The sequence below is a fragment of the Schistocerca serialis genome, chromosome 3, assembly GCF_023864345.2.
Source record: "Schistocerca serialis cubense isolate TAMUIC-IGC-003099 chromosome 3, iqSchSeri2.2, whole genome shotgun sequence".
In the NCBI taxonomy this organism is placed as follows: domain Eukaryota; kingdom Metazoa; phylum Arthropoda; class Insecta; order Orthoptera; family Acrididae; genus Schistocerca; species Schistocerca serialis.
Window position 1 is genome coordinate 769,202,277 of NC_064640.1, and position 16,673 is coordinate 769,218,949.

The 16,673-nt window shown below is 40.1% G+C and overlaps 1 pseudogene; it reads left to right on the forward strand.

The window, feature by feature from the left end:
• Positions 1-16,215: 16,215 nt before the first annotated feature.
• On the forward strand, positions 16,216-16,333 carry LOC126471857 (5S ribosomal RNA; annotated as a pseudogene).
• Positions 16,334-16,673: the final 340 nt, after the last annotated feature.

The window sequence follows — 16,673 nt, forward strand, 5'->3', positions numbered from 1 at the left end:
CTCTGAGCACTATGGGACTGTAGTGCCTAGAACCGCTCGGCCACCCCGGCCGGCCTACGAGTGGGGAACAAATGATTAACATACAAGTAAGTTACGAAGGAACTGCAGTGGCTGTCAGTCTACGGACTGCAAAATGAAGAAGCTCCCTGCGAATAGTGTTGCAGAAAACAACCGGAAGGTCGGCCTCACCGCTCGCTAGCAGGGGAAGGGTCGGAAGCAGACAACAGCTACAGTCATCTCAGAAACAAGGAAAGCCCATGAGATAGGATACTGATACTCCATATTTTAGTAAAAAGAAACGTAAGGTTGAAAACAAAAATCGAGTAGATGTATCAGACGAAGTTGTGTACGCATAAGAGCATGATGGCGTGAGACAAGTAAGTGGCATTCTGAAGTACGTATCCTGGGCAGATGAACCTCCAGACTCAGAGGGAGATTTTTAATTCTTCTTGTCTATCCATCCCAATAACGCTAGGATTTTACGGAGCAGACGTATGCCACTACCACAATACATGTGGATAAACCAACGAGAAAATTAAAAATATCATTACTTGCTGATTTTCTTTATTGCTGTGCTGTGAACGTTGGACTCATACAAGAAGTTTGTACAGAGGAAATCCATGTGACAGGCTATTAGCCTTTCTTGAATATCGCCAGAATTGATTTTCGTGGCACACGTGTACCAGTAAGAGAAAATATTTCATTTTCGGAAATAGAACAATTGGATTCAGACCGTGGAATATCTGGATTTCTTTTTGACACATTAGTAGTAATATATTGTATCAGGTAACAAAACAGACAAAGCATTCTGTTTAAACGGAAGTAGAATCCACAGAAAATTACCGTAGGTGGTGATTTCAACTGCATATTAAATGTTATTGATCAATATCTAAATTTCAGTACTTCGGCAGGACTACAGACGCTCGTTGAAAGCCTTAGCTTTCAGAACACGATGAAACCAACAAATGCGGAAGTACCAACATACAAATACGTAACGAATACATCAGTGAGCGGGCTGGGTAGAGAATATATAACAGGGCCATTAACACAAATTTAGTTAATTCTGAAATAGCACCTTTTGCCTTCTTTGACCATTGTCAAATGGCATATATCAAGATGCAACCACAGCAAATCAAACTTGCGAGAGGAATATGGAGGCTTAATGTCAGTATCCTCTTGGACAGAGTATTAGAACACGAATTTCATGGCGTATGGTGGACCTGTACAAAGCAAGTGCAGATATGTCCTTACCCACTGGACTGGTGACTAAAACTGGCAAAGCCAAAGATTATAAAAATTTTAATACGCTTTTCAAACTGAAAAAGGAGAGAACAAGGAGACAACTTAACCTTCTACTACTCATGTCTCCGTTACTTACGTGGTAGTAGTACGGACATAGAGTGGAATAGACATGGTATTAATAAAGTTAAGGCAAAAATTTTACGTACCAGATCGCAACTGCTTCAGGACTTGAAAATGAGGGTCAAAGTCATCAATGAAGACAAGCGGTCTTGTACCATCTTCTAGACATGACAAAAGTAGGAATCAGCAAATAGTAAAGGAAATCCAAGCGGAGAAAAGCAATGTTGTGAAAGATCAGGAAGGCATTCTACAAGAAGTTCATAAATATTTTCAAAACCTCTATGGAGAAGGTATTACCGATGATACAGAAAGTCATGATCTTTAGAGACATATAACAGATAAGCTCGATGTACAAGGTAATCGATCATTACGCAGCCCTTTCATAGAGGAAGAAATTCTTGAATCGATAAGACAAATAGCAAAATGGACGTCATCAGGCTCAAATGGAATACCAGCTGAGTGTTATATGAAATTTTGGGAGATGATCAAGCAGCATATCACTAGTGTCATGATCTGTATTTGGACACACGTCTACATTTCGCGAGATTTTAAAGAAGCTCTAATCATGCTCCTTCCAAAAGAGATGCAGGTGAAACGTTTACCTAAGTTCAGGCCAATCTCTATGTTGAACTCTGACTAAAATCTTAAACAGAATATTGAAAATTAGATTTACACAGGTGATGAAGAAAATCATATCAGACAACCAGGCAAGTGCTGTTCGAGGTAAATCTATAGGAGGGGCCGTTACTGATTATAGAAACCTGATAGGGGCAACGTAAACAGCAAAACCGAGTGCAGCCATATCATCAGTTGACGTCTTGAAAGAGTCTGACAGAATAAGTCACAAGTACCTTTACAGCGTAATGACCCCAAAAGCATGTAGTCAAGAATTCGTAGAAGTTCAGTTCGGCAAGCTCAAGAATTGTGGTAAATGGGCAACTGAGGGATTTAATACACACAAATCGATGCGTGAAGCAAGGATGTCTTTTATCCTTGATGGTGTTTGCAGTAGCGTTGGATCCTCTTTTGTTGCCGGTAGAATATCAACTTTTACCATTACATGTCTTTGTTGTGAATTCTGGATGTAAAGCTTATGATGACGATGTCGGAATAACAGTAGACACTTACAGCGCAACATCATGTGCTGAAGTTAACATCCACAAGACCAACATTTTTATGTTAGGAAAGTGTGTACGATTAGCCAACAATCATGGATTTCAGGAGACAAAAATTCCTAAAATACTATGTATAGACATGTACACTAACCATCAAAAATGGCTGCAAGTAACTGGAAAAAGATGTTAAGCGTTGTTTGAAGGAAACTGAAAGAAAATACCTACAGAGGCCGTTCTATGTTCCAGACAGTAAATAATAAACACATAGTGGCTAAATTTTAGTACATAACACAGATAATACAATCAACGAAACTAATCACATACTGGATCAAACCTGCAATAGCCCGGTTTTTTTTAGTGGCATAATATCTTCAAGGTAAAAATGTCGGCTTTAGCTCTACCGCACAGTGAAGGAGGATTGTAACTGTGGGATGCCTTACATTTGTATAAATCGCAAACGAGAGCAAAAGCGCTACCGATTGGTTTAACAGCTGGAATTCTGTAACAGGTTCGACCACAAAGCCTTAGTCCACCGGTGAATATATCTCACATCAGTCACATCTTGGATTGGGTTAGGGTGTACTACATATCATACAATTGCACACTAGACTGTATAAGACACAAGACTTCCATAAAATCAGCGGATATATATAAAGGGATGCTCCATAAATCCAACGTGAATTGGATGGATAGAAAATATACCAACAGAAACTGGACAACAATGTGGGAAAACGTATCCAACAAACATTTAAATATCCAAATGCAGTCAATGCCGTGTCGGGTATTAAATGAAACAATAGGAACAAATGAAAGGCTTAACCCAAGCATTGACAAACTATCAAGTGTTACTATTGTCAAGGAAAAAAATCTGGAGCACAGATTTCTGTTCATCAAATACCAGCAGATACGCCAATGGATAAAATTTAAACTTACTTTAGTAAGTAGAATAGACCAAAGACAAATACAGATAAGTGATGTTTCTAAACCAGAGAAGAGCCTCTATTCCCCAACAAAACAAAATGCTATACTGTGGACTTCCTTATTGAATGATAGTTATTTCCAGATTGAAGATATTATACTTTTTCCTTCCCACGTATTACTTTTTTTCCATTTATTTATGTTTTTTCTTAAGACAAGAAGAAGCAATTTACATTCTTTATATGCTGAGTATTTATATGTAACATCAATTTTAAACTCTAACATTACGTGAAGAACCGAAAACGACGATGATAAGGTCAAAGAAGAACTTAGTTATGGGGCAAAAGTAAGAAGAAGGAATTCATTGTCGTGGCAGAAGCAGCCGACATCGAAGTAGGCGAAATTCCTGGGCGTAAGAAGGGGCTGTAGGAGAGGGTGGGGGTCCTATGGAAAAGTGGTCGACGCGGTAGAATGCAATTCGAGGGCCGCCAGCTTCGATTTCCATGCCATGCCACATGTTCCTTACTCGTTTCTGTCGACACTGTTATTAAAATACCACTGATCCCTTTTTCCACTTTCTATAATAACGTAAATTTCAAACTAATGCAAATTTTACAAATAGGAATTACTCCTTTTTTTAAAAAAAGATTTTGCAAAAACGAGAAATTTTAGCTCTGCTGCTATTGTTAATTGATATTTCCGTTATCAGTAGAAAATAGAAAACACCTGTTATAACTGAGACCAAACAAATACCGAAAAATACCGGTTATTTAGAACTAAAATACAGGCATCGGTTTTAACTGGTCAGCTTTCCGTATCCCTACCCGTAAGTCGCCGAAGTGGCGTCAACTAACAAGATTTGCACCAGGCGACGAGAGGCCCTAGCCACGCGCAGAAAGGAAAAAAATCCTAGAATGATTTATTACACCTTTATTATTCACCCAAACTTTTGCACGTATGACTCAGTTCCAACACTTCCAAAAATTAAACTTAGGAACACCTACAGGCCAACCGTTGGACGAGCGACAGAGTTACAGTACAAAAACATTTGCGACGCCTCGTCAAACTTGGGAACGTTTCGTTCGCAGTTCGTTCACTTTAAATCCCATTGATTTCACGATTCGACATAGTGGTTGGGTTCAGTATTTCCGTTTGAAACAGTTTAAGCTCAATAATTCCTGAGTCTTCCTGAATCCGTGGCAATAAAAAGACATGAAACATTCCCCCCCCCCCCCCCCCCGTTGTATTAGCTAGCCGATAAGTACCTGACATTATTCTAGCAATATCAGTGCCCTCTGAGCATTTATTTTGTAAGGCAGACAGCAGTTTGGTTAAGTTATGTAACAGATTATCAGCGAAACGAATGGATAAAGAGTTTTCTAGTGACTGCTGTCTAGTGTGCTGCACCTTGGAACATTTTCAGAATTTCGCCTGTAATAGAGATTTATAAAGTTCTTTTTTTGTTGTTGTTTTTTTTAAACCTTTTGGGACTTAACTGCTAAGGTCATCAGTCCCTAAGCTTACGCACTACTTAACCTAAATTATCCTAAGGACAAACACACACACCCATGCCCGTGGGAGGACTCGAACCTCGTCCGGGACCAGCCGCACAGCCCAGGACTGCAGTGCCTGACCGCTCGGCTAATCCCACGCGGTTTTATAGTATTTTCTTGTTACATTTTTAAATGATACCTTTCACTGTTTATGTGCTGCAGTCTTTTTCTCCGATCACAAAAAGTAATCCGGGAAAATCAGGTGTCTCCAAATGTGGAAAAAAAGATCCTAGTTACAGCATGGCTAGTGCCATGGAATAAATATGCTATCAAAATTTTAAAGTGTTGCCATCGTGAAAATCTTGTCAATACTGTATTCAGTAGTCTATCCGCTACATTATTACTCTGCTACCCACCAGTAACCACCAAGTGATATCAAATTAAGTTGAAATATCATAGAAAAACGATTACAAGTGAACTACTTTTAGAAACAGAAATGACTGGAGACTAACACTCTCACGGCGTAAAGTCAAGCGCCGGCACGCCAGTCGGGAACGATAGAGAAGAGATGGCTGAGAGAAGACGTCAGCCAATTGCTCGCTTCCCGACCCCTCTCCAGGACGACAACGCGCCAACAGCGGCCCCTATGTGAAAAGGACATAACCGACGCAACCGACTGGCGACACCCCACTTGAGCAGCCGCTTCAAGACTAGGATAGAAGCGTCTACGCTCGTTACTTCACTTGTACACTCTATGTAACACATACTTGGAAATTGTTATACTGTAGAGATTGTTTATTTTGTATGTCGCCCTTTGCCTGCGACACATCTGAGTAATTGTCATAGTTAAGTATTGTCATTTACTTTTTTGTAATAAAACTCATTAATACGCCTTGTTTGAATTGTTTGTCTAACGAACCGACTACGTAGGATTCATAAACTCCACATATTTGACGAAGAGCATAGGCATAATACACACAAAACTTCTTTTTCAAGACAGGCATAATACACACAAAATTTCTTTTTCAAGACAGTTAAAATTGCTAAGACATTAAAAAACTCAGTTTATTTGCTAAGATATTTTCCATTGTAGGAGACCTTCTTTCGTTTCTAGGCACCAAACAGCGTACGATCGACGAAGTATGGCTAACCGTCTACATGTTATATAACAAAATTTAAAAATGCGTGGAATTCCACTCAGCATAAAGTTCTGTAAATGAAAAATTAAAATTATCTTCCACATAACTTCAATAAATTACGCAGTACTTAAATGTACAAAAGTCAGTGTGTCTACGAGTGATGCACAAACACAAAGTTGTGTCTCACAACAACAACAAAAAAAGTAGTAGGATATGTCGGAAACAGCTTATGGCGTCCTCTTTTGTGTATTCCCTCATGCGAATCTAAAATTGGTTACGTTCTCATATGTACACTATCCCCATGGACCAACACCGTTCAAATGGTTCAAATGGCTCTGAGCACTATGCGACTTAACTTCTAAGGTCATCAGTCGCCTAGAACTTAGAACTAATTAAACCTAACCAACCTAAGGACATCACACACATCCATGCCCGAGGCAGGATTCGAACCTGCGACCGTAGCGGTCGCTCGGCTCCAGACTGTAGCGACCAACACCGTGCCCGACGGAGTAAGAATGGGAAGTTTAGATAAGCTTTAATTTATTTATGTTTCGAGACTGATCGGCTGTTTTTCTTCTCGTCTGTTGTGAAATCTCTATTCAAACACACAACGTTTTAAAATTTTAATCTTTAATGAAAATAAAATCAATGTAAATCAAAGTGAGATCTGGTAACTGTGGTGGTGAGGGAGACGCAATAATTCATGCTCGTGCTCACAAAATCTGACCTGGACAATGTGAGCTGTGTGAAGAGGAGCCAGTCGTCTTAGAACACAGCTTCACCATTGTTGTTTGGCGTTACTGCTAATGTCTTTGTGGCATCACAATGACTCTTAAAGAATTTCCCCCTTTTCGAGAGAAATAATTACTAAATCACAGCGTCTAGCACTCTTAAGTGAAATAATGTTTAATTTTATTCTGCCGGCCGGTGCGGCCGTGCGGCTCTAGGCGCTTCAGTCTGGAACCGCGTGACCGCTACGGTCGCAGGTTCGAATTTCTGCCTCGGACATGGATGTGTGTGATGTCCTTAGGTTAGTTAGGTTTAAATAGTTCTAAGTTCTAGGGGATTGATGACCACAGATGTTAAGTCCCATAGTGCTCAGAGCCAAGCCAATTTTATTCTGACAAACATCTACTCGTATGTGATGAGACATGTATGAACTTTGTAACCATTACGAGGACAAAATATACCCAAAGATAACACTGATGAAATACTATAAAAGGATGTGTCATAATGTGGAAAGATCTCTTGTTATTGTCTCTTTTGCTTTTGGGTTCTGGTCTCTTTTGCTTACTTGCTGTTGTACACTATTGTCTCAGTTATCATTGCCGATACCAGATTATTGCTATGCTGTTCGTTTTTTGTAAGTGTCGTAAAGCTGTTCCACATTAAGAAAAATATAAAAAAATTATTTTTGGGTGTAGATTAGATTATTTAGTCATCCTCTCAGTAAAAAGCATAGTAAAAGCATACCAATGAAAGAAAGTGAAACATTTAATTACGGAGATCTTTCGTTTGGTTCGCGTTCATTTTATGTGCCATTTTATGCGTACTTACCATTTAATTGTTACACTTATTAGAACCTGCAGTCATATCTGTTTTCCGAAGGCCGATAATATTTCTGGATAATGATTTCCAAAGGGAAAGTGTTATCCCTGTCGCGGTCAAATAAATAAACTGCCAAACGAATCATTCCCCAAGCAAACTGTGGTTCGTAGATAATTTCAGAAATCTCGCCAAGAAAGTGATAATGGTGGTAATTATTCTTGCCTGTCATACAAATTAATTACTATTAATCAAAAGGACGCAAATTTATTGTTTGTTCCCAGTCCTTTTTATAATGTCGCCGCTGAATATAGGTTTCACATAACTTCAAGTTGTCTGTTATTGGATTTGATAGTTAAATTCAAATTTACTTCCAAATATAGGCGGTAACTTCATAGGCTCGCGAACGATGTCAGCTTTGTTGTCGGTAACAGACACAGTCAGCATGTGAATGGGCGTCCTTAACCGGCTGGAATGTTTTCTGCAACCAGTCAGGCGGCAGGCCCTAGGTAAGTAACTAAAAAGCCGAATTCCTTGACATTTCTAAGACCTTTAGTGTTTCTGCTACGTCATTTTCCAAGAGTGGTCAAACATTCTGTAGATTGGTGCATGTAGAAATACAAACAGCTATAGCAAATTGTTCTTTGTAGGAGGTCATAAACTCGTTGACCCTCCCTTGGATCCTCATCGGGGCATTGCCAGAAATGTAAGATAACGACTTGAAGATCGTGATAAAGACTTTAACGAAAATCGCTGGAAGACGATATCGATGGGAGTGACGTAGACTGTGTGGTTCTCGTGCCAGCCGTTAATGGCCCCTGGGGGGCGATTTAACTTCTCGAGGGGCAGTTGAATTAAAACGTTCCAGAAAAACAGGAGGCAGGAAAACAGGAGGCATGAATTTCCGATATGGGTTTCCTTTATCCATTGTTCTTTTAGCTACTAAAAGACAAAACTTCCAGTTAATGTAATTTCATATATGTGTGGAATCAGATCCCTTGAATAATGGCAGTTTCGAGAAGAATCGACGCGATTGCCTATGATGTGGAATAAAAGATTTTAGTTATAATGAACACGAAATCTATAATGTAAACTGACCAGTCAGTATCTACATACAGTGAAACATTGCTGCTAACTTACATTTGGTTCATAAATTGAAGTTACAAGGTAAAGTAAGATATGTTTGGCAAATATTTGACCAACGGCGCGAAAGGCTCTTCTGTGTAAAGGAAAATTCAGTATCTTCAAAATAAAACAAAAAAACTTTCCATCTGCAACTGAACTCATGGTTAGTATATATATCGAATCTTTAACCCATTTAAAATCCATTATAACTCGTGATATTTCAGTCCATTGTGTAATCCGTAGGTAGCAATTAGTATACAAGATGAAAAGAATACAACAGATTTACACAGTTGAGCATATACACTATACATAAAACAAACATGATAGTGAAACAGTCAAAGAACGTTTTAACAGCGTGGGCGCTCCATAAATATTCTGACAGGCCACGGTACCGCAATTGTGTCGACATAACTGTAGATGGCACACACATTCATTTTATTTTCTACTTATTGCAAATGCTATATTCAGACGATTGACATCTAGATATTTAGTATGATACATGTCTCTCTGCCAAATTAACTTTCAAAGAGTGGCGCTAACGAATTGATCACTGTGTGAATAGCTTCCCGCTTTGCGGCTAGTGACAAAATTTCGTATTGTTATGAACTGGTCCTAATGCTCAGTAGCTACGACATTAATTGTGCTTTTTTTCATTTTGTTTCAGGTAAGTCCACGTGACTACGTCCACTGTGTGGGTAAGTGAAGGTGTCAATTTGAAGTTTAGTATGGTTATTAAAACAAGAACGTCATCTTTGTGTGTACGTGGAAGAGAAAATTATTCTGTATTTCTGCTGCCGGCCGGAGTGGCCAAGCGGTTCTAGGCGCTACAGTCTGGAGCTGCGTGACCGCTACGGTTGCAGGTTCGAATCCTGCCTCGGGCATCGATGTGTGTGATGTCCATAGGTTAGTTAAGTTTAAGTAGTTCTAAGTTCCAGGGGACTGATGACCTCAGCAGTTAAGTCCCATAGTGCTCAGAGCCATTTGAACTACTTTTATATTTCTGCACAAGTTTAGTTTAACACTATGAGGACCAGCATTAGCGAACTACCTAGAAGGACCGCTACCGATCATTTAGACCGGTGAAGTTTTTCTTCTTTGTTTTTAATTTTAATTCTTAAGATGTTTCTGTACGGTGTCTTTGTAGGTCAGTAGTGCATTATGCTTATCATACAAACGTGTTACGCATAAAAATTTCTATACTAATTATATTTAATTAAATAAGAAAGTTCGAGGTAAAGAATACATTGCATATACAATATCAATTTAAACTTAACTTACAAATGCAAATAAATATATAATTTCACAATAATACTTTTATCTCTGACTTCTATTGAGTCAAAGCCCCAAACAGGTCATAAACGTATGTTGTTGTTGTGGTCCTCAGTCCTGAGACTGGTTTGATGCAGCTCTCCATGCTACTCTATCCTGCCCAGGCTTCTTTCTCTCCCAGTAACTACTGCAACCTACATCCTTCTGAATTTGCTTAGTGTATTCATCTCTTGGTCTCCCTCTACGATTTTTACCCTCCACGCTGCCCTCCAATACTAAACTGGTGATCCCTTGATGCCTCAGAACATATCCTACCAACCGATCCCGTCTTCTAGTCAAGTTGTGCCACAAGCTCTTCTTTTCCCCAATTTTCTTTAGTACCTCCTCATTAGTTACATGATCTACCCATCTAATCTTTAGCATTCTTCTGTAGCACCACATTTCGAAAGCTTCTATTCTGTTGTGGTCGAAACTATTTGTCGTCCATTTTTCACTTCCATACATCTCTACACTTCATACAAATACTTTCAGAAACGACTTCCTGACACTTAAATCTATACTGGATGTTAACAAATTTCTTTTCTTCAGAAACGCTTTCCTTGGCACTGCCAGTCTACATTTTATATCCTCTCTACTTCGACCATCATCAGTTATTTTGCTCCCCACATAGCAAAACTCATCTACTACATTAAATGTCTCATTTCCTAATCTAATTCCCTCAGCATCACCTGAATTCTACAACATTCCATCGTCCTCGTTTTGCTTTTGTTGTTAATTTTAAATTCTTCTTTCAAGACACTGTCCATTCCGTTCAACTGCTCTTCCAGGTCCTTTGCTGTCTCTGACAAAATTAAAAAGTCATCGGCAAACCTTAAAGTTTTTATTTCTTCTCCATGGATTTTAATTCCTACTCCGAATTTTTCTTTTGTTTCCTGTGCTGCTTGCTCAATGTACAATTTGACCAAAATCGTGGATAGGCTACAACCATGTCTCACTCCCTTCCCAACCACTGCTCCCCTTTCATGCCCTCGTCTCTTATAACTGCCATCTGGTTTCTGTACAAATTGTAAATAGGTTTTCGCTCCCTGTATTTTACCCCTGCCACCTTCAGAATTTGAAAGAGAGTATTCCAGTCAACATTGTCAAAAGCATTTCTCTAAGTCTACAAATGCTAGAAACGTAGGTTTTCCTTTCCTATCTTCTACGATAAGTCGTAGGGTTAGTATTGCCTCACGTGTTCAAACATTTCTACGGAATCCAATCTGATCTTCCCAGAGGTCGGCTTCTACCAGTTTTTCCATTCATCTGTAAAGAATTCGCGTTAGTATTTTGCAGCCATGACTTATTAAACTGATAGTTTGGTAATTTTCACATTTGTCAATACCTGCTTTCTTTGTGATTGGAATTATTATATTCTTCTTGATGTCTGAGGGTATTACGCCTGTCTCATACATTTTGCCCACCAGATGGTAGAGATTTATCAGGTCTGGCTCTCCCAAGGCTGGCAGTAGTTCTAATGGAATGTTGTCTACTCCCGGGGCCTTGTTTCGACTCAGGTCTTTCAGTGTTCTGTCAACTCTTCACGCAGTATCGTATTTCCCATTTCATCTTCATCTACATCCTCTTCCATTTCCATAATAATGTCTTCAAGTACATCGCCCCTGTATAGACCCTCTATATACTCCTTCCATCTTTCTGCTTTCCCTTCTTTGCTTAGAACTGGGTTTCCATCTGAGCTCTTGATATTCATACAAGTGGTTCTCTTTTCTCCAAAGGTCTCTTTAATTTTCCTGTAGGCAGTATCTATCTTACCCCTAGTGAGATAAGCCTCTACATCCTTACATTTGTCCTCTAGCCATCCCTGTTTAGCCATTTTGCACTTCCTGTCGATGTCATTTTTGAGACGTTTGTATTCCTTTTTGTCTGCTTCATTTAATGCATTTTTATATTTTCTCCGTTCATCAATTAAATGCAATATATCTTCTGTTACCCAAGGATTTCTGATAGCCCTTGTCTTTTTACCTACTTGATGCTCTGCTGCCTTCACTTATTTTCTCTCTCAAAGCTACCCATTCTTCTTCTACTGTATTTCCTTCCCCCATTCCTGTAAATCGTTCCCTAATGCTATCCCTGAAACACACTACAACTTTTGGTTCTGTTAGATTGTCCAGGTCCCATCTCCTCAAATTCCCACGTTTTTGCAGTTTCTTCAGTTTTAATCTACAGTTCATAACCAATAGATGGTGGTCAGAGTCCACATATATTTAGTACGAAAAATAAAGAAAAATTAACACAAATTTCTATAGCAATTACGAGAAAATAACATTTTTTATCTCTGCAACGTACTTCTAATCAAAACCACCATCATTGTCAAGACTTCGCATTCACGTACTGAACACTTCCAGCACATGGATCACATACGAATTTCTTGCACTACACACACTGATTTTTAGTTTTGTTCGAGCTTTAGCATCCTCCTATCTGGCAGATCTTCCGCACTGGTACCTTATGTATATCAGTGTTTGCAGTGAATGTAATACTAGGTCCTTCCCTTGATTATATAGACACAGAGGAGAGATCTTCTGATAATTTGAGAAAAAGAAAGTATTCTCTGACTAAACTTTTCCCCTGTTGTCTCTTTGTAAAGGATCCATACGTTGATTCCAGCAAGGTTTAGGACGTTGAAAAACATGTGCATATGTCATCTAAGGCAGCCAAATTCCACAGTGTACAGACGAGACATCTGGTCGAGAATATCAGTTCCAAATTCAGTGGAATTGTAGAAGCTCACAGTTTCAGGGAGTTTCTTCTGTTTTTTGTTTTTCGTCCACTGCAGCTGAGTGGCGCTTTATGCTCAATAGAAGAAGATTTTTCGTCTTCTTTCCCCTATAGGAAGTAATTGTTGTGTCTCCAGATTTGTATAAAATCGTATCGTACAGAGATCCGGCAATAGACTTCGTTGATGGGGATACTTCTCTTCGGGTTTTCTTCAGTGTACCCACCATGGTTGTGTTCTCCCACTTCAGCTGCTATGCAAGATATGTGAGTGTGAAGAAATTGTAACGTATTACATTTCTTCCTTTCGAAGTATAAGGTTGCATGAGACGTGTAACAACATGCCCTGCAACAGGTATGTTAGTGTGTCTTTCACTTTAGATTAGATTAGATTAGATTAATACTTGTTCCATAGATCATGAATACGACACTTCGTAATGATGTGTAACGTGTCAGGTTAATAAAAGATGTCTGTACAAGTAGAGAAATCGTTTAATTGTATATTAACTACTGGAATCTGCTGCAAGCTTTCGTCGTATATTAACTACTGACATCTGCTGCAAGCCAGAAATTCAAACCAAATTTGTCGGGTTTATTACTCATGTATTGTACATAACGGCACCGAGCTTTGTATGGATGTAACTGCTCACTTACGGTTATAAATGCACTTGGTTTACTGTTCTGGATACAGTTAGCTACAAATGAATTCCAGACCGGGGTAGCTGCTGCGAAGCCATCGGTCTTGAGTCTTCCGGCACGAGTGTGCTTGTCATCAAATCTTAAAAATCGCTGGACTTCTATAGACTTATTTCTTCCCATAGTGCGAGAAAAAAATACCGGCCCCCTCACTTGAGCCCACAGAAGTTTCAGGAGAAATTCTTTCCACGACACACTTTACATGCATACATTATAGCTATGGCAGCTTCTAATTGGGCAATATGAAGTATCTATGCGTCATGCTGGAAAAGTTCTAGGGCTCTAATTTCTGTAAAGTGTTTCATGTTGTGTAGAATATTACCCTCTGCCAACGCTCGCAGTACACACAAGAAACTGCCTGGGGCTGTAAGTTTCCTATCGTTACACGTTGGCCCAGGAATTTTTACCAACACGTTGTGACGTCTTAATCTTCCAGGTGCATGCCCTGGTGCAATTCGAGTCCACACTGTTCTGTCGGCTGCACTTCCATCTTCGGATGCTGAGATGGATGCGACTTTTTCCGCCCCCCCCCCCCTCCCCCTCGGGTGCGAGTAGGAATTCGTGGTGTCACTGGAATCGAACGTGCAAGCACTGGGTTATTTGTATGATGTACGTGTTCTGAATATTCCTCTTCCGACTCTGATGAGTCGCCTTGTTCTGTTTCGTGGGGATGATATTCCGTGTCATCTTTATAATCTTTGTCATCTTTATCATCCAACTCATCACATTCAGCAATATCTTCATTTTCACCTTCAGAATCTTCTTCTGGTAAACTGTTCAGATAATTCAGTAATTCTTCATCCGAACGAAAACACTCGCGCGCCATAACAATGAGGAGGAGCGCTAAACTTCTGCAGAGCACAACAGCGTATTTACAGAGAATAGCAGCTAAAGTATGTAACTCTTGCACAAAGTAAAGTAAAACGAAAAGAGAGAGAGGGAACGAGAATACAGTAATGAAATAAAATAAGCTAATCGGATGAAAAAATCCATTGTTGCGTCTCATAAGTCAAAATGAGCGGCTGCGGTCCTTTAAGGTAAAAATGTTTATAATTCGTTCAGTTTTCGTAATAGACGTTTGTCTTTTTCAAAAATTATAAACCACCAAGGTGCATTATAAGTTACGACAAATAAGACTCATAAGTTAAAACATACGCCATTTTTTTAAATGTTAAACAATGCTTGCTGGTCAGATTGCCCGGTATGGTCCTTCTAGCGTCGAAAGTCACATTTCTATACGGCGCCCGCCTATCCTTCGAGTCACAGCGTCAGCGGTAAAGTGCTGCATTTCCGCTCTCTCAGAACGGCACTTTTGTTTCGTTTTAATTTGATCACAAGAACATAGACCACTGAATAAACAAATGTGCAAATACCACTCTGGAAGGTAGGTCAGACTTTCCAGAACGATGTCATAACGAAAACTCGGTACCTACGAAGATTACGCCATGATAAATTGCAGACACAATAAAAAATGTGATGAAAATTGTCACATGGAATAATACGAAAGTGTTCAGATGTCTGCGAGCCATGTAACTGAGGCGGGACGTGGGGACCAGCCCGGTATTCATGTAGGGGATGTGGAAAACCACCTAAAAACCACATCCAGGCTGGCCGGCACACCGACCGCCGTCGTTAATCCGCTGGGCGGATTCGATCTGGGACCGGCGCACCTAACCGAGTCCACGAAGCAGCGCATTAGCGCTCTCGGCTAACGTGGTGGGTTTTCTTTGTAGAATCGATAGGGAGCTGTAAAGTTAGTTACGGTCATATACAGAGTGTTTCACAATTCATGTTACACAGTTCTAGAGGCTATAGATGGGACTTAGTAGAGCATGTTTTACATATGAATCCATGTCGGAAACGTCATCCAACGACGGTGCAAAGCGCTAAATATAGAGACACCGGAGCCGGTAAATGTATGTTTATACAGGGTGATTCCGTGATGATGTCACAAACCTTCAAGGATAATGGAGAACGAAAAATGTTTTTGAGTTTGAGGTAAGAATTCCTGGTTCGGAAACGAATGAATCGAAAGTTGCAAGTGAAGCTCATTCTGTTTTCTCTGACAGTGGAATACATGTGCAGGTACTATTGATGCTAAGAATGTAGTGTATGCAAATTTTACATGTGGTAGCATGAATTAAGACAAGAAAAAAAATGTCTTTTAAACGTAGGCTCTGAAATGCATACCTTAGGAGCTATTAGCACTTGTTCATCTTCGCTAGTGTGAAACACATCTACTCTATTGCCGAAGTGCTCATAGCTCCTAATGTGTGCATTTTAGAGCCCATGTTTACTGGACATTTCTTCTTATTTTGGTCCATAATACCACTTCTGAAAGTTACCTACCCTACAGTCTTAGCAACAACAGAACCGGCACATGTATTCCACTGGCAGATGTGTCAGGAGGATTTTCGTTTATAACCTTGGGACTCGTTCGGTTCCGGTACGGGGACCCTTACGTCAAACTGATACTTTTATCCTTCCCCATCATTCTCGAAGATTTGTAACATCATCGCGGAATCACCCCTTATATACATACATTTACAGGCGGCCATGCCTATAACACTGAAGCTCTGTAGCGTCGTTAGATGACACTTCCGAACATGGGCTCCTCTGTAAAACGTGATCTAACAAGTCTCTCTGCAACCTCTAGAAATGCATAACTTGAATTGTGAAACAACTTGTACATGGAATGTTCCCGAATTCTCCCTGCACTATTCTAGTTCGTTATGAGGCCTTTGGCCGGAAATGTGGGCCTTCCTAGCTATAGGTGCGGGCAACGGCCTTGCCGCAGTGGATACACCGGTTCCCGTCTAATCACCGAAGTTAAGCGTTGTCGGGCATGGCTCGTACTTGGATGGGTGACCATCCGGGGCGCCATATGCTGTTGCCTTTTCTCGGGGTGCACTCAGCCTCGTGATGCCAATTCAGGAGCTACTCGACCGAATAGTAGCGGCTCCGGTCACAGAAAACCATTGTAACGGCCGGGAGAGCGGTGTGCTGACCACACGCCCCTCCTATCCGCGTCCTCAAATAAGGATGACACGGCGGTTGAATGGTCACGATGGGTCACTTGTGGCCTGAAGACGGAGTGAGTGCTAGCTATAGGTACAAATAGTAGTTACGTCAATCTCAGAATTAACGTTAATATCCTGATAAGTGTAACACTTTATGTTTATAATTAAAGCGGCTCCCCACATCGGAGATTCGAGTCCTCTGTCGGGTGTGTGTGT